At 40.9% G+C, this 22,204-nt stretch overlaps 1 long non-coding RNA gene across 1 annotated transcript in view; it reads left to right on the forward strand.

The window, feature by feature from the left end:
* The window catches only part of LOC144767022 (uncharacterized), a 146,409-nt gene extending 125,169 nt beyond the window's left edge, over window positions 1-21,240 (forward strand). Inside the window, exon 3 of the long non-coding RNA XR_013598029.1 lies at window positions 21,159-21,240. This is a non-coding gene — a long non-coding RNA (uncharacterized LOC144767022). The remainder of the gene's footprint in view (window positions 1-21,158) is intronic.
* Window positions 21,241-22,204: the final 964 nt, after the last annotated feature.

Raw genomic sequence — 22,204 nt, forward strand, 5'->3', positions numbered from 1 at the left:
ACGCCACTCGTGGCCACGCTGATGTCCCTTAATGTGTATGTATATTTATGGCTGTGATTCCTATAGGGCCATGATGCATTATGACGCTTATGCCTTAGCTGGCCCTCACACACATGTCCTACTTTATTCGGATCAGTACTTTCGGTGCCATTCATGGGGTAATTAGTTGTTGTTAAAATGTTACGCAATATAAGTGAGCGGAATGTTAAAGTTAGCGAAGGCATTGATATGCTTTATCTCCTTGGAGCACAAATGCAAATTTCCCTTTTAGTTTACATGCTTTACTCCTGTGCCGCCCAGCCTCCGGGATGTGGGCCGTTTATGGCTGTGTATCGACATTGGAACTACATATTCTTATCGGATGCATATTAACAGTAATGATGACTGTATACTTTGTGCCTTTTTTTATTTTTTATTTTCTTCACTACAATAAAAATATGTTTAAAAAAAAATCAGCTCTGTACCTTGGTTTTAGAATGAAGGAGGTCTGGTATCTCTTCTCTCAGCACTCGATTTCCCAACAACCCGCAAGGGTAGCTTGGAAACACTGGAGCTGGATTTCTCGGCAGGAGAAAAGACAGCGTCTCTCTCAGTGCGGCTGCTGGAGGGTCGGTTTCCTTCGGCACTTGCTGTAGCAGAGCGTCGGGCAAGTCGATAGTCGAACTGCTCCAAACCACTGTGTGTTTGCTTGGGCAAATGTTGGCATATGTATACCTTGAAGGTGCCTAGGTTGACGAAAGGTTGGACATAATAGCGTCATCAAAAACTCAGTTCTTTGAAAACTCCATAAGTTCTTGATAAATCAATATTCAATCAAGGGGAAGTCCCAGACTGCTGAAGGCGGGTTTTTCCAAGAAATCGTTGTGGATTTTCGGAACTGGTGGAAGTAGTGAAGTGAAGTGACGTAGTGAAGTAAGTATACTTGTAAAGCGCAATGTTACTCCATCTCGGAGTGTCCTGGCGCTGTATACCGCTGGGGAACCCGTCTTGGCTTTCCCTGTGAGATGGTTCCTCCTGGGCACCTCCAAGGTGAAGCCAGGCATCCCCAGCACTGATGGGGCCGTTGTGGAGATTAGGCAAGCTATTGCCCAGAGTTGCAGAGTGGGACCCATGGTTAGCGTAGGCACCTCGGCGAGAATTATCGAGTCCACGGACATTGACCCAAGACCCTGCCGCGTCGGGAATTGAACCCTGGTCCCGGAACGATCTCTGCTTCAGGGTCTGCCGCTTCTAACCAGTGAGCCACACTTCCCCAGGTTGCACACGAAAAATGAGCATTTGCATAGTATGCATATTGTCTCTTTAGGAAGTATTTAAAGAATTTCTTATTCTCTAAGAAAAGTTCTACTTTAAGCAGATTACTTTGTACCCAAAAAAAAATTCTTTTAAGTTCTTTGGGAAAAGTTCCAAAGGCTTTTCGGAGGGATTGTTATTAAGAGTGAAGGCCAAATTCCGAGTTCATGGAACGCTGTGTGCAGATTTCAAATGTTATTCTCGGTGTCAGGAAAAAACATCAAATCGTTCAAGCTGGCAAAGTAATCGTGTACCACAGTAGGTGAAAGTGGAACTACTTTATTAACTAGATCAATTGTGCACAGATGAGTAGCCATGCCGTATTTGGACTGCATAGGATAAGTCTAAATATGGTTATGATTTCTATGCCTATATAAGGATAGGGTGATTTATACCTATATATGGGCATGAATCGGGAAAATTACACTAGGGTTCTAAATTCATATACAACACCCACTCCACTTTATTATGTTTAACATTACTAAATTATCAGCACTAAAACATAACAAAAGCATGTGTTTATAATCATACCCAAAATACACAAAATGCATTTGATAAGGTTGCACACGAAAAATGAGCATTTGCATAGTATGCATTTAAAAGCAATAGGCGTCATCTAAAACATGAATTATGATGTTGGCAAAGCTAACTGAATGAATCATGTAATGACATTTATGAAATGGCTCTAAGTTACTGAATAAAAGGTCGAGACCATTCTATAGCGTAAATAATATACTGTTTTCATTTTGAGGACAGGCCAAATATTGTCTCTTTAGGAAGTATTTAAAGAATTTCTTATTCTCTAAGAAAAGTTCTACTTTAAGCAGATTACTTTGTACCCAAAAAAAAATTCTTTTAAGTTCTTTGGGAAAAAGTCAAAATTAGGCATAGAAAAATAGAGTTCCAAAGGCTTTTCGGAGGGCTTGTTATTAAGAGTGAAGGCCAAATTCAGAGTTCATGGAACGCTGTGTGCAGATTTCAAATGTTATTCTCGGTGTCAGGAAAAAACATCAAATCGTCCAAGCTGGCAAAGTAATCGTGTACCACAGTAGGTGAAAGTGGAACTACTTTATTAACTAGATCAATTGTGCACAGATGAGAAGCATCACCGTCAGCGTCAGTTGTCGCGTTAGCATTGTTCAAACCAGATGGTACCTGTGTGCCTGTTGATCCGCATATCTCACCTCCTGTTGGATTCGCTGGTGAGATCTCAATGAATGCCGTAATCTGGATTGGTAGCCGTTGGGGGCAACACAACACGTGAGCCTTTACCGGACCCAGCAATGCGTTTGCATCCGTTGGCGCAACCGATGGTAGTGTTAGACAAACATCTAACCCGCATTCCTCTCCAAAAAGCAGGCATCGTAGAACAGGTAAGATGCAATCTTGCCAGATTCGTCGGAATGAAAGAAACCAAGTGGTATTCAGATCTCTTAAACGAGCCAAGTCAAGAATCTGTGTAATTCTGTCATGGTACCGCATAGCCAGGAGGGCATCCATGGTTGTCTCGGTATCGTTGGTGACTGGACTTGCCATATCGGAGCAGAATAAACAAAAATAAAATTCCTGCTACGAGTCCCAAAATGAGAGGCATGCCGCTGAACAGAGTGCATGAAATTTGGAAAAATGCCAAGGACTGCTTCAAATGGTGCTAACAGCCCCCAACATTTTTTCTTAAATACATGTGCAATACCGCTGGTATCAGACATGTTTAAGATTTGACCAAACATTTCTGCAAAATGTACCGGGCAGTTGGTTGATAATAATGCATGTATCTCTGTAGAAGTCCTTGCAACTTGAAGTTCATACGTTTCTCTAGACAAGGTCAGTGGCACAGTTTTTTGCAAAAGAATGGCTTTCATTCTGCTTAAAGTATCAATTCGTATAGAAGAGATATTCAGTGAAGACCATAATGCCGACTCCCTGTCTGTCTTGTTTTTTGGATACAATACTTGCATACAACAAGTGACCCTGGCTGACACACATACTAGATACGCTTTTCCTGGCAACATGCCACAACAGCTGTGAACATTGAGCATAACGTAGCTGCCATTGGAAAGCTGCCTGACAATTGGTTTTATCACCGCTGCTGGTGAACCGTGCATGTGGCAAGAAAGGTTATTTGAAGAACCTTCACAGGCTCAGTGTAAATTAATACCTTTGCATAAAAGTGTACCGCTTAGCGAGTTCTTACAATTTTCACTACTAAGAAACACTTCCTTTCAACCACTTCAACATTTGTGTGTGTATGGTAAATTCCAGGTTGACTTAATGTATCCTTTACCCAACCTTTATACAGGCCTGATGGTATATGTTGTAAGCAATACTGAAATTGGAAAATCTTTACTGGTTTCTCAGAAACAGTTAATGGTAATCTTTCCAGTTTTCTATGCTCAGCACCGTATAGTCTGCTCCTCTTAGCGCAAAGAGATTTGTTTATCTGTAAGGTTAAAGACAGTAAACAATGGGGTGGTGGTATTTAGACGCCATGGTAGGTAGCCTGAATGCAGATTTTGTAACGTCCAGCCTAAGAGCATTATAGAACGTAATTGAGACTTGCAATGTTGTAACATTAGCAAGTCCTGCTCTATTATCTCAATGGCAGATGATACAATGCCGTCCAAAGAATAAATTCTGGAGGACAGAGTCGTTAACGCATTGTCCACTACAGAGAGAGCTTTCTCTAAAGTAATACGATCAAGTTCTCGTATTTTTCTGCAGTTTCCATTTGCGTGACTTTCCATGCTTCATTGTAAGCAGAATATATACCGGCATATCTGAAACATTTTTGACGTGGTTTACTAGGTCCAAGTAAGAAGTCTCGTAAATCAACGCCTTCTCAAGGAATATGGAAATTATTGGCCTGTAGGTTGGATCAGTTGTACTAATATATACAACATATATATAAAGAAATAGGTCTGACTGTTCCAACGCTACCACACGGTGGGGACCTGTTCATCATACTATCGAGTATATACATCTACTTTTCTTGAATGGTGGGCGATTATCATATTGACCCATTTATCTCTGGACAACGATAATAGGATATTTGAAAGCCCTGACGAAGTTCGTTGTGAACGAAACTCGTTGGCTGAAGAGGTTTTAAAAGAATGAAATAAAGGAAGTTTGGAATATAAGTTGGAGCTTCCAAGAACCACTTTTTTTCTGTGCACCGTCCATATATATATGAGCCTTCTTTAAGTAAAGTTAAGTGTTGTTTAATTTCTGAGAGTGTGGATTTCTGTAGCCACTCAAGGCATAGTTTTCCTACACTGTATGTTGTAACTGTCCCTGGATGTTGTCTCTGGGAATATCTTGGATCTAGCCTGTTAATTTTGAACCCGTGTGTTTTGTTCAGGAATCTATCTTGACTGTTCTTCGTGTCTGTGGGCCAGATTAACCAATTTTTCCATTAAGAATTAGTTCTGTTCTGTTGTAAAATATAATAATTTACGTCTACCTCCTCACCTGAAGTTAAGATACTGTCAGGTGTGGGTTTAGGTATGGACGGTTTGTTGAAATCTTTTATCCTAGCTAAACCAAAACATTATGAAGGTGAACAGTGTCATTTGAAAACATTATTTGTTCTGGAATAATGCAGGCTCTGAATAAGGCTTCTAAACCTTGCACCTGCCAGTCTTTTGTGCCCCAGACAGTTTTTGTCTCAATGTCGTCTTTCCAAAAGTTAAAACCTAATGTAGACAGCTGAGCATAAAAGTTCGCAGAATAAATTTGTTTACTGTTGGTCAACATGTTTTTCATTCCTGTCTTATTCACATTTTTTAAATAAAACGTTTCTGGATTTGTGACATTAAAACCTGAGAAGTATGGAAACTTTTCATAAAATGTTTTTGAGCTGCCTTTTGGCGGCGTTGGACAATGTTCCCATTGATTATGAGTAAAAGCATTTCTAGGGTTTGCTGATTTTTGCAAATAATGGTGACCATAATGATTAAAACAATACATTTGTTCATAATCTGATGGACCTTCTAAGTATTCATGTTTTGTGAATTTAGCTGACATTTCTAAATCTGTCATCATATTATTAACAGTTTCAAAGTCCCAATTATCGGAAAATGTGCTGGGTGAGACAAAGTCACTCAAAGAAACCTTAAACTGGTGTGGATTCTTCAACAGTTCCACCGCTCCACAAATGTCATAATCAGTTGTGTCCCATGCGATACCACGAGATATAGGAACGGCTGTGATGCTTACTGATGACAGGTCTCTTCGCTCACGATGAGATGATTTGTGAGGTTTCAGGAGCAAGTTGATGTTCTTACTTGCTGTGTCCATTGTACTGTATTTTCCATCTATCATTCTTCCCAAACTTAAAACAAGAATGAGCCAGAGCAGGAGAAAAAGTACAACTAACACAATCCAAAATTTAACCCATGGTGAAACCAGATATATTTTTTCAAGTTGATGAAAGAGTTCTGTTATTTTTTTCTTGAAAGTTTTATTAACTGGCGTAGTTTCAAGTTCACTGGGATCCTCAGAAAATGTATCAAAGTTGATGAAATAGCCACAGGCAGTTCTTTCAATTGTTGGTATTGCATCCGGATTTTTCGGAATCGCTGGAGCTGTTTCTTCCTTTGTCATATTAGCATAGTCAGATGCCATATCATTGTAGACAGGTGTTTCTTGATGAACTGTTATTTGGGTCTCAGGAGGTAAAAGTTCCATGGCTTCGTTGCATAGTCCTTCTTTTCCTACAGTAGTTTTATCAAAGGTGATAAGTCTTTCAGTTAGAACCTCTTGGATTGTAGCAAGATTTGGTCATCTACTACATCTTGGGAGTCCATTGGGCCTACTACTTTTTATCGGCCACATGATGTGGTTTTGACTAGGTCGATGGACACGATTCTGTTCTCCCTTTTTCCAGCAAGGGGCGGTAGTAACACTGATCTTGTTCCGTGGATTGGTAAGACAGGTACTGCTTTTCTGTAAGAAGGCCCAAATTCCTTGTTCACTGCGATCTTTTCCCTGACTAGATCCCCAATCTTTGGATCCCAGACAGGTCTTGCTGGGACAGGTTGTTTTTCTTCAGTGGTCATTGGCTTCTTTGTTGTGTTACTCAGACTTCTTCTTGTTTCATTTAAGTCCTGTAAAACAGCCAAACGGTCTATGATATCAAAGGGTTTCTGTTCCACCACTGAAGTTTAACAATTAAGATCCTGGATGAGCATTCTAGTACCAAATAGTAATTCATATGGAGTGATTCCCACCAGAGAATTTCTTGGCAGATTATTAAGTTTACGTCGGACATTTATTAGATGTTTGACCCACCTGTCACCCGAACCTAATACCCTAGCTGTTATAGATTGTTTTATGTCACGTTTTTTTCATTCCACTACCGCATTTCCTTCAGGATGGAATGGACTTGAGTACTGCAATGCAACGCCCAAGCTAGCCATGGCCTCTTTGTAAGCTCGAGAGCTAAACGCAGGACCCTGGTCAGAATGTAGCGTGCCAATTGCGTATGTGCCGCTAAAGATTTAAAAATCTTTTATAACAGTTTGTGTATCAGCCGAGCACTGAGGCAACATTCCAAATGAATCTGTCTTAATATTTGTGGGACTGCATCTGTCCATTCGGACGTCCGCATGTAAATAGCCTTATGCTGTCTAACAGTGGTGTCTGTACTGGATTGGCTGTACTGTAGTCAGGAATCTGGTGGTGTTCAAAGCTGTGGTATTTGTATCAGTCATCACAATTAATTCTGAATTCGTATACATGAGCTTTCATCCCTAGCCACCAGTACATCTCTTCTAATTCTAGTAGAGATTTAGAGATCCCTTGATATATCAGGCCCTCTCCCATATATGCTCCAAAATTGAAAGCACCTCTCCGGTTCCTGTTTGGAATTACTCTATCCCCCACTCCAGGAATTCGAGCAAAAGGAACGGAGTTTGCATCAATTATGTATGTATATCCGAGTGGATAATTTAGAGGTAATGCTGCATAGCTGCATTTCATTGAGGCATTCACTGCTAGCATTGTTTCACCATCTATTATTGTTTTTGAATGAGTGACTGCAGCTACCAAAGCCGTTTGCACAGCTGCCTTTGTGGCCTCATCAGCCAATGAATTCCCTGCAACGTGAATGCCATCATGCTGATGACACAGTGTATGAATCACGTGAGTCTTTTGTAGTTCTTTTTGCAAAAGAACTACTTGTTCCCAAAGCATTTTATGCTTAATTGTGCCACCTTTTGCATCTTTGAAACTGTTTTGAACCCAGTTCTGTAGATATTCATTGTAAAACTGAACGCAGTAATACGAATCGCACACTATTAGTGTGGGTAATTCGCGATCTGTATTTTCAAGCGCCATCTTGAAAGCCTGTAGTACAGCTCACTGAGCTGTACAGTCTCTGAGTGATTGAGTTTTAGTGACCATAGGTCAAAATTTACCTTCGCGCCAGCGACCTTAAACAATCGCGCACGCAGCACTATAGGCTTGTTTACCCCAAATTGCGGGCTGTGCAGATCTGTCTGTATAGATTATACATCTGTAATGTTCTAGAGGCAGAATTTCAATAGTCAGAGGACATTTTTGTTCGTATTGGAGAAATTCTTGTGTCTTCAAGTATGGGTCAAAAACGTATTCAACGTCTGTTGCAGCAAGAGAATTAACCCATTGTATCCATCTTGGATGTAGAGCTTTTGCATTTGGAATGCTTGCCTTTGTCACTGCCTCTAAGGCAGGTACAGGTGTAACAACTTTAATGCGTTTACCCTGTGCGAGGGCTCTCTCCTTTGCTACTCCAGTTTGTACCGCTGTCAGAATCTTTTCTGTAGAAGTGAATTTCATTTCAGCTTGTGTGTACAAGTGTGATTTGTACGCTATTGGTACCTTTTCACCTTCATTAAAGGTTAGGTATGTGAATCCGCATCTCCCTGGGATGATCCGAATCACAAGGTGCGTACGTTGTCGCGTGTTTGTAGCTGTGTTTTTGCTGACATGTCTGTTTGCACTGAACGTAAAATTTCTGTGTGTTTTTGAGTCCAATTAGTTGGTTTGAAATCAGCTTTGATGAGTTCGTAGAGAGGTCTAACCCTTTCTGCGTAATTTAGAACATAAGTTCTTCCAAAATGCAGGAAACCTAGAATCTTGTAAGTTTTTCAGTGTTTTTGGAGGGTGAAGCAGCGCATATTTATCTAGAAAGTTGGCTGCCAGGCTTTTGCCTTCACTTGATAACTCGTATCATAAGAATAGGACGGTGAGGTGGGCAATTTGAGATTTCTTAAAATTGAATTTTACCTTTCAGAAGCGAACTCAAGTATTATGGTGTTCACTCTTTTCAAGTGCACGTCCAAATCATCGTCTGTAAGATAGATGTCAACGACACAAGATAATGCCTCATCATCATACGTTTGTAGTAACTCTGGACTATTCTTGAATCCCTGGGGGGGACGGCAAAATTGTCGCTGTGTCCCCATGATGGAGAAAGCGGTCTAATACCTGCTTTCTGGTGCAATGTTTGACAGAAGAAACCGTTCGAAATATCTAATGTGGTTTTATACATTTTACGCACAATGTTATTCATCAGTGCTGCACTGTGTGTATTTTGTACTGCCAAAGTTTTGCAACAAGAGTTTAAGTTTCTGTAGTCCAAAACTAGACGATATGTATTGTCTGGGTTGGAGACAGGAAACAAAGGATTGTTCATAGATGAGGTGCATGTTTCAATCACCCCTTGGTATTCAAGTTGATCTAAGATCTCCCTGACCTGTTTTTTTAGCTTCTTGCTTAACTGGATTCTGCCTTTGTGCAGTAGGTTGATTTTTTAACTGGATTTTATGTTGGGGCGAGTCCTCATCCCATTTTACTTGATTTTTGTACAATGCTGGAGCCTGGGCTGCAGCCCATTTTCTGGCATAGGTGTATTTTTTATGAATTGGAATGTGATTAGAGAAGGCTGGCATAATCATCTCTTCGCCATGTGGGCACTCCCTGACAAGTTCAGGGGGCCAGTCTTGTTCAGCTAAAAGAATGTCATAACCCTTAGATAGCTTCTCCCAAAAGAGTGCCTTTATTTTCCTAGTTATGTCCCCCTACATAGGGAGTGTTACTTCATATAACGTATGGGGTACACTAACCCTGGTGTCGGCAGTTTCAACTTGAATGCATTCATTCAAGTCCATTGTCTCCAGATGATCCTTCAGGATCTTGCGAGCTATGGTGACCTCTGCTGCTCTGTCTAGCATTGTCTGGGTCCTCTCCCCGTTCCTGAGTTGTGTCCTCAAGATCCTCGGCTTGTCTGATCTTTAGACTTGCTACCTTCTTCTTGGTGAATTGAGTTTTCTCATTTTTTGGAACATGCTGTTCGTCTTTGTACTTCACGCATTCCTCTTTTTGTTCTGATCATCCTCTTCTTTTGGATTTCTGCGAGGAAGTCTGAAAGGTACGAGAGGAACGTGTATAAATGTCTTGATATCTATTAGGTTTTCTTAAATTATCCCTATTTCTAAGGTTATATCTCTTTTCTGAGGGCTCCTGTTGCTGAGATCTTCCTCTGGACTGGGAACGCTTCTCTATAGGAAGGGTCTATTTGGTGTTTTCCCACTTCTTCTAATGAGATTATTTTTAATAAAAACTTTTTCAGGATTTTCAGTTAGTTGGGGGTTTACTGATTTCCCACCCAAACTATCTCTACCTAGTTCTTCATAGGACTTTTCAATAATTCAGGCAAGCTCATATGGTTGCTCAGTAATATCTGTTTCTTTTAGTTTCTGGCGGATCGCCACGGATGCTGCTTCACCTTTAATGTTAGTTAAAAGTATATACGAGACCTGTTTGAAATTTTTCAGTAATTTCATACCAAGATTCAAGACTGGTTCTGGACCGTATTCATTTTGAATCTGTCTCAGGACGTCTGGTATTACCGCCATGGACGGAACACCATGGGCCTCATTTATGAGGCTGTGCGTCACTTTTATGCCGCCGGTGCATCACTTTTTGTGACGCACCATTGGCGTACAAAATGCGCCTTGTTGCGCCGTATTTACAAAGTGACGCATCTAGGTAGATGCGTCACTTTGTAAACCCCTGCGCCACATTATACCTGCGCCAGGTATAATGTATGCAAGGGGGGCGTATTGATGCAAGAAAGCTCGTAGAAGTGATGCAGTGAAATCTATGAGATTTCACTGCGTCACTTCTAGGATGCCGTTGCATCAAAATCTTGCACCTTCCTCACAGCAGGCGTAAGACAGACGCAGGCCCTTTCACATGGGGTTTACCCTATGTGAAAGTACGCATTGCTGGAGTTGCGTCACTTTTGTGACACACTCCAGCAATGCGTCACTTTTGCTCTTACAGATACGTCAGAAATACTGACGTATCTGTAAGTCCTTGCGCAATGATGCGTCATATTGTACATATGACGCATCATTGGGGTCGCAAGGAGGGCGCAATGAAAAGTGACGCAGCGCTGTTTTCTCGCAGCGATGCGTCACTTTTCATAAATGAGGCCCCATGTGTTTTTGTGTAGATTGAAGCAGAGACTGTACCCCAAGTGCCACAGTCCTCCACGTGTGGTGCAATCCCCATTGGTAGACAGATTGTTAGAATCCTGTGTTTCTCATGAGGTGTACTATCAGGAAATACCGGCTCTATTTGAGTAATTTTCTGGGCTAACCAGAATGGAATTTGTTCCCGTTTTGCAGGCAACTTACAGATTACTGACAGTATAGTCTGTGGTGTGATTTTGTTTGTGTTCTCCTGGTGAGGGGTGCGCTGTGGAATTCTTACAGCTGGTTGGACTGTTAAAATCCACATAACTTATTGAACCAATTGTCTATGTATTTTAACTAGCTGTTTTAGCTGAGCTAATAGTTCTGAACCTGTCATTCTTTCAATGTCAGGTTGTGGTGTATAGCTGGCTAGTACCGGCCATGTTGCTCCTGGTCTACATAGTGGGCCGAGCCTGGTAATGTGATTTTGATGTTGTAGGGCGCCTTTAAACCAAAGCTGATTCTCTTGGTAAGTTAGTGGAATTTCAACGTCCTCGAAAGGAACGTATTCCGCTGGGGGTTCCTCTACTTTGTAGAAGTGGAACTCGTGTGTTACTGGATTTGCTGCAGGAAACAGAATCCATGAATAGAATACCTCTGTCTGCCGATATTCATGTGTCTCTATAACAAATATTACTTTACCACCTCTCGATGATACTCCATTTTGTATAGGTTTTATAGTGATTGTTTTCCTTATATTTACCAGGATGAGTATAGTATCCGGGTCATTTTGTTGGAGATTTGTGTTGTCTAAAATCGGTTTGGCTGCAGTTCTTACAGCTCCACTGACCCCGGGATTATCCTCGTCGGACATTTTGTTAAGAAGTTTTGCAGAGCAAGTTTCAAGGAAACAAAGATAAGGTGCACAATATTTTGGAACACTGTATCCTTCAACGTTGAACAAAACCAAAAACTAGTACATAGGATTTTTCGTCCTACTCAGTTTAAGGCGGATATTTTATCCTTTAACCCATTCCAGACGTCTATTGGAGTATTTACGGGGAAAAGAGGTCTCTGTGAAAAGCACGACTGAGTTACTCTAGTATCTAGCGTTAAATTAGTGCCTTACCAAACGTTGGGCGCCATGTAGTGTAGTTCCTATATTCCCAATATGCTCTGCGCATTGGAATAATATATCCTATAGATTTGATGTAGGACTGAGGTCTACTAGGTCTCTATCGAATATACTAAACTTAATTGTGAGTGCCAGCTAGCTCAGAGGTCACTAGAAACTTTATTGAATAAACAAGAAGGGATTCGTTTCTGACAACCGCATAAACATGACAACTTTGTTTCCCAAGAATAAGAAATGTATCTCTAGAGTCGAAGAAACAACGTATAGTTATTTCACTCAGTCAATTGTACATGCTTCGTTTCACCGGAGGTGCAGAGAAATAGAGAGACAGGTGTTTTCAATAAAAAGTATATATTGAACAGTCTTCTGTCTCACGAAGAGTATTATAAAGTAATACTGTAAAAGCATGATATGGTTTCTAAGCCATAAAATACATAGAATACATACATTAATAAATAAAGACTAAAAGTACTCAACTGGTGCTTCTAAAATAAGCCTACCCCGCTGTACCTAACCTAGGTCTAGTACAAGGGAAGAAGTAAGTGAGGTGTAGCTTAGTTTCAGTATTCTTTTGCCAAGAATCTATTCCAAGAATTCTCTAAGGGTCTAATCTGCTCCGTACCTTGGTTTTAGAATGAAGGAGGTCTGGTATCTCTTCTCTCAGGACTCGATTTCCCAACAACCCGCAAGGGTAGCTTAGAAACACTGGAGCTGGATTTCTCGGCAGGAGAAAAGACAGCGTCTCTCTCAGTGCGTCTGCTGGAGGGTCGGCTTCCTTCTGCACTTGCTGTATCAGAGCGTCGGGCAAGTAGATAGTCGAACTGCTCCAAACCACCGTGTGTTTGCTTGGGCAAATGTGGGCATATTTATACCTTGAAGTGCCTAGGTTGACGTAAGGTTGGACACAATAATGTCATCAAAGACTCAGTTCTTTGAAAACTCCATGAGTTCTTAGATAAATCAATATTCAAGCAAGGGGAAGTCCCTGACTGCTGAAGGCGGGTTTTTCCAAGAAATCGTTGTGGAATTTCGGAACTGGTGGAAGTAGCCATGCCGTATTTGGACTGCATAGGCTAAGTCTAAATATGGTTATGATTTCAATGCCTATATAAGGATAGGGTGATTTATACCTATATATGGGCATGAATCGGGAAAATTACACTAGGGTTCTAAATTCATATACAACAGGAGTACCAATTTGCTACATAATATTTTGAGAGAGATAACTTGCACTGGGGCCTGGGCACATGCTCCAGTGCCCTTCCAGAGTCCTAACCATCAGTACTGGGGCAAAAAGTTAAGGGGCGACTATACAAAAATGATACTTTCCTACAGTCACCAGCACAGCATAATTGAGAAGTTTCTTTAAAATCTTATGACGGAAGGAGGAAAAACTATGGCAGTGATTTAGAGTTTGGGGAACAGAGTTAAATCTGTCCGGATGGAAGAAGAGAATATCACAGCCATCCTTGGGGCGTATGCTGCTAAATTTAGATTTGTCCGCCAGCCTTATGGACAACTTTCTACCTTGACAGGAACTGCTGTCATGGTGGTTCCTGTCAATACAGGAAATATTTGATGGGCAATAGTGCCAGATATGATGGCCATTCGGCTGCCCGGCACACTTTTCAAAGATTTTTTGTTTTCAAAAAGCAATCTCCCAAAGCGTATTTGTTTTTGCAAAATACAAAATCAATGGCCCTCACACTGTGGAAGCTTTCTCCCTATTTATCAAGGTCATTATTGTTTTCCTGGCCTTTACAGGTATGTTTATCTTATTAGTGTGGAGGGTGTAAAGTCTGCCCTTCAATTACCTCAATTCTATCAGGCCACCAGAGGAAATATTTTGTTAAGGAACAATGAGCAAAGGCATCGTAATTAGTTTTACTGACTGTCATTTGAAAAGGAATGAATATTCCCGGTGAATAATATAAAGACATATCGGTATCAAAGGCACGGAAGTACTAAACTTATAGAGATATTTGATTTGTTTACTTTATTAGAAATATTGTAAAAAACAGGACACTGAATAAACAAAGACATTTTATTACCTCCATTTTTGTGAACTACAAATCGATCATTTCACAGTTCCACTTTTATATTAATATTCCAGGTAAGGAATGTGGATCTCATGATTTGGATTTCAAAAATGATTTAGGGTGCTTCTCTACTAAATGTAATTTTCTGAATGTAGCTCAAACACAACCTTTGTGTTAGGTGATGGTTCTCATAGAAGTAGCAATAGTGTTGTCTCCGAGCAGGAGTATCCAAAACTAGGACACAGTGATGTGTGAACTCTCAGCACTTTGCCGTCTTCAGCCTTCGTGAGCAGTTAACAGTCGCAGACTAAAAGGCAGCCCTAATTAGAAATGTTGTCCCCTTTACAAGAGAAAACTCTGACTTACCCCTCGCTCCTAACATCTACCTAATGCTATTACTCAAGGTAAACTAATCATCAGCCCTTTGCTAGCAAGGACATCACTAAATTTCTGTGGGTAGCCTCTTATCCTACCTTCCTCACTTCAATATGTGGGTCTCCATCTTCCACCCAAAAAGATGCAGTCAATACACTCTCACTGTATAAAGAAACTATGTCTACACTTTACCATGGTTTGCAAAATGCATTCCATTGGTCCATGCACAGAGACGTTCACCACATACAGATTCTTAGTTAGTTAGTTTTAAAATTTATAGTGCGCAACAGACACCCAAAAGGGTTTTTCCGGCGCATAGGAAGGATCAAGATGGAGAGAGCAGGTGGACAGGATGGTAATTTATCAAAAAGCCAGGTTTTAATGACTTGTGGAACTGTGTGTAATTGGCTTCATTGTGGATTGCTGTGGGTAGAGAGTTCCAGATTGCGGGGCCAAGATAGGAAAAGGCCTTGACACTCATCCGGGCTAGTTTAAATTTAGGTACAGTGATCCTCGCTTGGGTGGCAGAGCGGAGACTACATGAGGAAAGTCTTCTACTACACACTTGCTACATATTTATTGTACACACACAAACACACACACACAAACACACATGGAATGTAACTCATAGGTCTGGAAGTCACACAGTTTATTCTACTGGACTTGAAACTCGTGCTTGCTGCCTTTCAAACACTTCTGCTGCATATATATCTCCACTATCCTTCATCTAGCCCTTAATCTGGTGCAGAACATATCACAGCTGGTTGTTGTTCCTAGTGATATCACAGCTGGCAATCAGAGCCCTTTTTTTAAGCAGAATCCTTCCTTAGAGCCATGTGAGAAAATGTATCTGGAGCCTTCCTCTCCCCTCTTCTGATCATCTGAGCCTTCTTTTGATCCTACCCTGAGCTCGCCTTTGCTGATTGTCATAGCCCTTGGACCTCCCCCTTTGTTAGTGATAAGCCATTTTTGCTGACTTCAGCCATCTCAGTTTCTCAAACTTTTGTGCTACCATTCACAGACCACACTACTTTTCACCCTTCAACCTTTATATCCCTTTGCCACCAGTACCACCCTCAGACCACAATGCCAACATCACACTGCATCTGCTATCCTCAGAGGTCAGAGTGTAACAGTCCTGGCTTTTAATTCCCTTTGCATGCTCTGATTTACCAGTAAATACTTACCAGTTCCATATGTGCGCTAAAAAATTTAAAGGGGTCATTGGATTGACATCATAAGATGCATAAATAAGAACTGTTGACAAATGTTATCAACACAACACTTACTTTCCCATATTGGTTGCAGAAGGCCCCCAGACACAAGATATGTCCAAGATGGACTTAGCGGGTACAAACATTAAGAGATAAAAGTATACCGCTAACATCTAGGAGAATGCCTTTCTTGGACCTGACAACCTTAGTGTGGTCTTCCACCAAACCTTTGCCTGCATGCCTGCATGCCTCATATTTTGCTGATTTATTTTTGTTGGCCTCAAGACTCTGAACACTTTACCATTGCTGACCAGTGCTATTGTGCATGTTAGCTCTCCCCTGAAAATGGTTTGATTGTTGTATCCACAATTGGCATCTATAATTTACTTATAAGTGAAGTGCACTACAAGTGCCCAGGGTCTGAAAATTAAAGGCTACTAGTGGGACTGCAGCACTGCTTGTGACACCCACTTCAGAAGTCCTAAATCATTGCCTTGGCCTACCATCGCTGTGCCTGTGTATGAAATGTATACTGCCATATCAACTTAGTATTAAAAACCCATTGCGAAGCCCTTTTATTGCATATACGTCAACCCTAAAGGTAGGCCCTAGGTAGTAATTAGGGCTGGGTGTTATGTAACTAAATGTTATGGCAAGTGTCTTTAAGTTTTACCTGTCCTGGTAGTGAAAAACTCTCAAATTCATTTTTCACTATTAAGTGGCCTACTCCTCGCATTGGTTAAGATTGTGGATTTCTTATTACAGTTAATAAGTGTAATTCCTAGTAGAGAGAAGGTGGCTCCCTCATGTTTAGCTAAGCAATGATAATGATATATCCTCTTTAATGGTGAAGTTGGATTTGTTGTTACTATTCTGAAATTGCCACTTTTAGAAAGTTAGGCATTTTTCTGCTATTAGGCATTTGGTGTCTGCTCACTGGGTGGGCTGGGGTACAGCTGGACTTTATGTATTCACTCTAGACAGCCATACATAAAGAGAACTTGGGCATGACTTGATGGATCTTCCTGAAGGGAAGAGCTAGAAACAGCTTCACACTTACACCTAAAACGGCTGTGTCCTGTCCACCCACAAAGGGCTGCGTACCCCCGCACCATGGCATATCATCACAATACCCCAGAGATAGTCCTTGGATTCAGACTAATAAACCCTTAGCTCAGTCCTGTTAGAGTGACAAAGAACAGTCATGCTTCAGAGGAATGTGTTAAGCAGTTCAGAGTACCAACATGGACGATTAGTAATTGACACAATATATATCTGACACCAATTTATTAAATCAAAGTGTATTTTTATCTTATTTTAGACACAAATGAAAAATATAGCATACATATAACAAAGGTTATAGCGTTTAAAAGCAATATTAAATCAGTGCAAGATAAAACATGAAAAACATAACAATGCAGTCAATGGGAAAAACCATTAGTGACAATTGACCACTTTGAGGCTAAGTCAGGTAGAACACTTGGAGGGTTAATATTGTGCGGGCCCTTGGACCAGGCCACAGCAGTCAGTCCAATCTTACCTTGCTCACGGGGTCTGGATGCAGAGGTGCTGTGGCTGTCCATGATGCGGAATGGGAGACGCTGTTGGTGCGGATTTTACTGCTTACATAGTGCTGCTAGAAACATGATGCAAAAACAAACAAGAGACACATTTGCTGATGTCAGGTGCTGGTTGCATGGTGTTCATTCTAGTTGCAGCTTAGACTGTGGGGATCAGTTGCCTAATTGGCGACCAACAAGCCATGGCAGTGGTAAGACCAACTCTCACAATGCACTGGATTATCTTGGGCCACAGGATAAGTATCGGATTTTGTTAATTTTTATTTGCTTGCCATTTGTAATGGTTCCCAATGTCGGCACACTTTTTGCTGCTGTTTATACCACCACTGCACCATCTGGTTTCCGTTGATCCCGTGGCGGGCCTCATAGCCAGTGATTCTTAAGATCCTGGTAGTGTTTTTGCCCGTAGTGTGCAGGGGATAAGTGCCTCTAGTCTGGGGGAGTCCGAGGCTGGTTTGGGCAGGGATCCCTCTGTCTGGGGATGCCAAGTTTTATCCAATGACGAGGCTCAGTCTCCCAGTTCCAAGTCCATTGCCAGAGGGACAGAGTATCACTTTTTAACTTTGACATGCAAAGTCCTGTTGTCATGGACACTGGTTCCTTCTTTGATGCAGGTCATTCAGATTTGAGGTTCTGGTATCTGGGGGGTCTCTTAAATCCTAGACTTTGGGGAGTTATGGGTATGGAGACTAGTAGCCAATGGGCAGCTAGCCCTTGCAGCTAATCTGCCCCTGAGATGCACACATCTTTGGGGGTGGGTTACGTATTTTACCTAGAACACACCTGGGGGTGTGGCCAGCCTTGTAGGGGTGTACACTGCATTGCATATATAATTTCCCCCTGCTCAGTGAGCGTAGGTGCCTAGGGCAGGAAAAGAGATATTTCCTCCACAGGGTGTACCCCTGACGGATATCAGATGCAGTGTAGCCTTTGAAGCTTACCACATTGATGTTCCAATTCACTAGCCTGCTTGAGAGGAAGGAGGTGTGACCTCCTTAATACCCAAGCCTTTGTTTCTGATGCCTGGGAGTGATCACACTGCCTAGCAGGAGTGGTGGCAGCAGCTGCAGGAAAACCAACGCTTTCCAGCCAGAGCACTGTAAACCAGGGGGAAACCAGGTGGGAGTCTCTAGGATAGACATCTGGGTTCCTACCACAACCTCCTCAACATAGGATTCATGTCAGGGGTGAGAAAGCACATTGTTTGATTCCAAATATGGCCTATTTTGGCTGTACCAATATGGAGCTAGTAAACCTAGAGTGCTTGTGTGCAAACCTGTATTCTGCTGTGGGCCGTCTGTCACTTGTAGTGTACTTTAATGGTAAAGGTCACTACAGGGACATATAAGCTTGCACTTACATGTCCACCCCTTTAATATACTACACCTTGCCTCCTGGATTACTTCCTTTGGAATCAAAGTGGCTCATTAAGCTTCGAGCAGTTGATTTGGGTTTAAATACAGATAGAGACCTACATGTTTTCTTAAAAGATTGAACTTTTGAAGCTATCTGTGACCCTTTACTCCCCTGGATACCCCCTCTGCATATTCGGTTTCTTTGTTGTATATACTATTCTGACCGTTGTTTATTGGATACAACATTATGAGTTTTTGTTGTACTAGCACCTAATGCCTGGAACTATCTTCCCTGTACTGCATTTAATATTTCATAATCATGTTCTAACATGATACAATGAACACTTATATATTGTGCTGGGATTACATTGCTGTTATCAAGAAATATGTATGTCCATTTATTAACGAGTATCCTCTTATGACTTATAGGGATGTGACTCCTAATATCCTTATTTTAGGATATTCCTCTTTAGGTAATATCACACTTCCCTTAATTCTTATGTGCAAATGTGGTTAGTTATTTTCTTAATATAACCGTAATTGGCTGTATTGGAACGTATCTATGAATTAGAACACTGAATGACTCAGGACGAATATTGTTATCCTATTCCACTTTATGTAGAAATATACCTCTAGTCTGACTTTAGCATTATAATTCAGTCAGGATTATGAGTTGGGGTTTTCCTTACTTTTTTCCTTCTTAAGATAACATCCGCCTATATTTGCAACATCGTAATATAGCTTTGATATTCCTTATTTGCCTAATTTAAACGCGATTTTTTCCTAGCTTACTCCACTATAAGATGGCTTCGAGATATATACGGAACGTCAACACGCTGTTGGGTTGATCTTCACGGTATCACTTCGTGCTGTGGGGGCGGGACTTTGCTCATGCTTTAAATTGATGCGTGTTGCTGATAGGCGGGTTTCTACCGGTTTTTGAAGGTGGGCGTGTTACTGATTACCGAAAAGGTGAGACGTGCGTTTGTTAATTCGAGTCGTGATTTCTACAGCACTATGATGACCCTGCTTTAATCTTTTTGGGTCAGGGACTCGTATTTATTTATATTATGTTTGTTTTATGTCCTTTTGTCATGATTTGGTAGGACGCCTTTTTTCTACTTTGCGGTTGTATTAACCACTTTCACTAGTATTTTTCAGACTTATCACGGTCGCATACCACGGGGCCTACATTCTGAAGAGAAACCCTTTCGACTCTTTCCCCTTATATATAAGTGAGTGCGATTCATGCGTATTTCTCTTTGCTGCCCTCTTATTTGTTAGTGTTGGGACTGATTATGTCTCCAATTTCCTCTTTAGTTAATGGTATTATTTTTATCTGTTTCGGGAAATGGTGGACTCATCTCGGCTCAGAGGTTAATAGGGGCTTCCCCTTTCAGTTTGTACCATCGTGCTTTCCCCCTTTAGTGCCATACGTTGTGTGTCTCATAGATCTTAGTGACACATGCTACCTACCGTCCATGGTATGGTATATATGGATTACTGTTTTCATATACAGAGGAAGTAGGTGCCATCTCGACTATCAATATGTACTTACTTATTGTATTATTTTTCATATGCAGAATTGAATTAATTGAAACCTATTATCAACTCCGGTACTGACAGTTTTCATGGGATATTTGGCAGCCTGATCAGGCCATAAGACTTCTTATTGATCTCGGTGAGAGAATTTCTTAATTACTGTTTTTAACAGCCAGTTACCGTTCCATATATTGACTGTATGCGTAATTTTGTGTTATATTAATATATAGACACTTTTTCGATGGCTGGGCTGCGATATGAAGAATCTCTCCTTAGATTGAATATATAGGAGAGGTGAGTTGGTGTTCAACCCATGATTGGATACTATTCGAGTTACGTTTCCACGCATACCTTGCGGATACCCATTGGCAAGCCATTATGGCTCATTTCATATTTGGTCATGATGCTTGATCTTAGACCTCTGTGTCCATAATAACCCACTTAGTGTGTGATGCTATTCTCCTACCCCTTGCAGGAATTATAATTAGGCCTCCGGTGGCATTATCAACTACTACATAACATCCGTTTGATGGGACATGGGTCGACTGACTTAGGCAGAACATCTACTCGTCCATGCTCTATCTAATTTTTGGGTATGTTGTCCTTCTTAACATATGTCTAATATTTGGTGTGGTCATTAAGAAACATATTGATTTGCGCTCTAACTCCCACATTGTAAATTTTACCTGGAGTTGGGGTATTAGGTACATTATATATATTTTTCTGGCCTTCACGCATTAATGAGATATCGATGATCATGTATATATCCCCACCTCTGTACTCTGCTTATAATGTGTGTATAAGATTGTTCAACAGATGTCTTTTGACACGTTTCTTAAAATGTGGAGTCATGTCAGGTTCAAGCGATTATACGTATTGTATATTTTTTCTTCACAGATGTATTAGTTGCGGAGAAACTTATTAACTGAGTGTATATTATTCTATCATAACATGATATTTCCTCTACAGGTTTTGATACGGGCAATCTAGTGCATCTTGTACATTATGATGAATACTTATACTATTATTATTCCTTTTGTGGTTTTTCTAGGAATTATGTATATACTGTCAAATAAATTGTTTTTAATAAGATGTAGATAGATAAATTTAACAATATTTTCACTTTTTAATCAAATTTATTATATTTTTGTTCTATGCTTCCAGCCTTGAAAAAGTCTCATAGAGACGAAACACGTGTCGGCGGTGTGAGCTGTGAAGTTTTGTTATATCTATGGATACATAATAAAATCTTGAAAGAATACAACTTGGCTTTGGATCTTTTGAATTTGGAGTACTGCTTCATAATAATGGACACTAAACATTGCGGACTGTGAATGAATCTACAAAATTTCATTGTGCTTTGACAGATCCAGAATACTTATCTAGGTTTTCCTATATCAATTAATAGTTGGATAACTATCAGAGAGTGCAGTTGGGCCTGCTCTAATTTTTTCTTGACTTCCTTAGGGCTCACTGACATATATAAAAAGCAGTGCATTGACTTTAACACACATGGTGAAAAGTCAAAACGGAGCAGATTGCACTGTTGCTGCAGTCTGCAATGGCAGGCCTGCTATCAGTAGTTTGCTCGGGTCACTCATAGTAACACAAGCTTGTGCATTAGCCATGTGAACCCCTTTACCATCTATGTCTTGGGTACCCCTGGTACCATTTGCTGAGGATTTATAAGGTGGTAAAGTAAGTCCTTGTCAATTGGGAATGCCAATTCACACTTATCAGTTTTAGGGAAAGAGCACTGGGGCCTAGTTAGCAGGCTTCATTGCACTGTCAGAGTCAATAACCAGCATCTTGTAGTCCAAATGGGGCAAAAAGTAGGGGGACATCTGCAAAGAGCCTGTTTTCTTACACCATAACTTCAAAGACATAACTGAGTATAAGCAATGGATCACTGACTCTACCATCTCAGTACACTTCTGGACCTGAAACCACTCTGCTTGGAAGAAGAACTGCTGTGCTTAAGGTCTGGCGCACTGCTGGACTACTTACTGCTCTAGAAGCCGCACCCTTGTTGTGTTGCCCTGCTGCCTGCTACTTTCTGACCGAATAAAGACTGAACCTCTATCACTAAACCCAGAGTGTCTCCAAGGGTTAGCTGACTAACTTCCTGATTTGAAGACTCAAGGAAATGAAAGTCTTCCACCCTGTTCCTGTGTGTGGTCCATTAAGAGTGGACCAAGGTGCTCCCTCTA

The sequence above is a fragment of the Lissotriton helveticus genome, chromosome 7 (assembly GCF_964261635.1).
Source record: "Lissotriton helveticus chromosome 7, aLisHel1.1, whole genome shotgun sequence".
Taxonomy (NCBI): domain Eukaryota; kingdom Metazoa; phylum Chordata; class Amphibia; order Caudata; family Salamandridae; genus Lissotriton; species Lissotriton helveticus.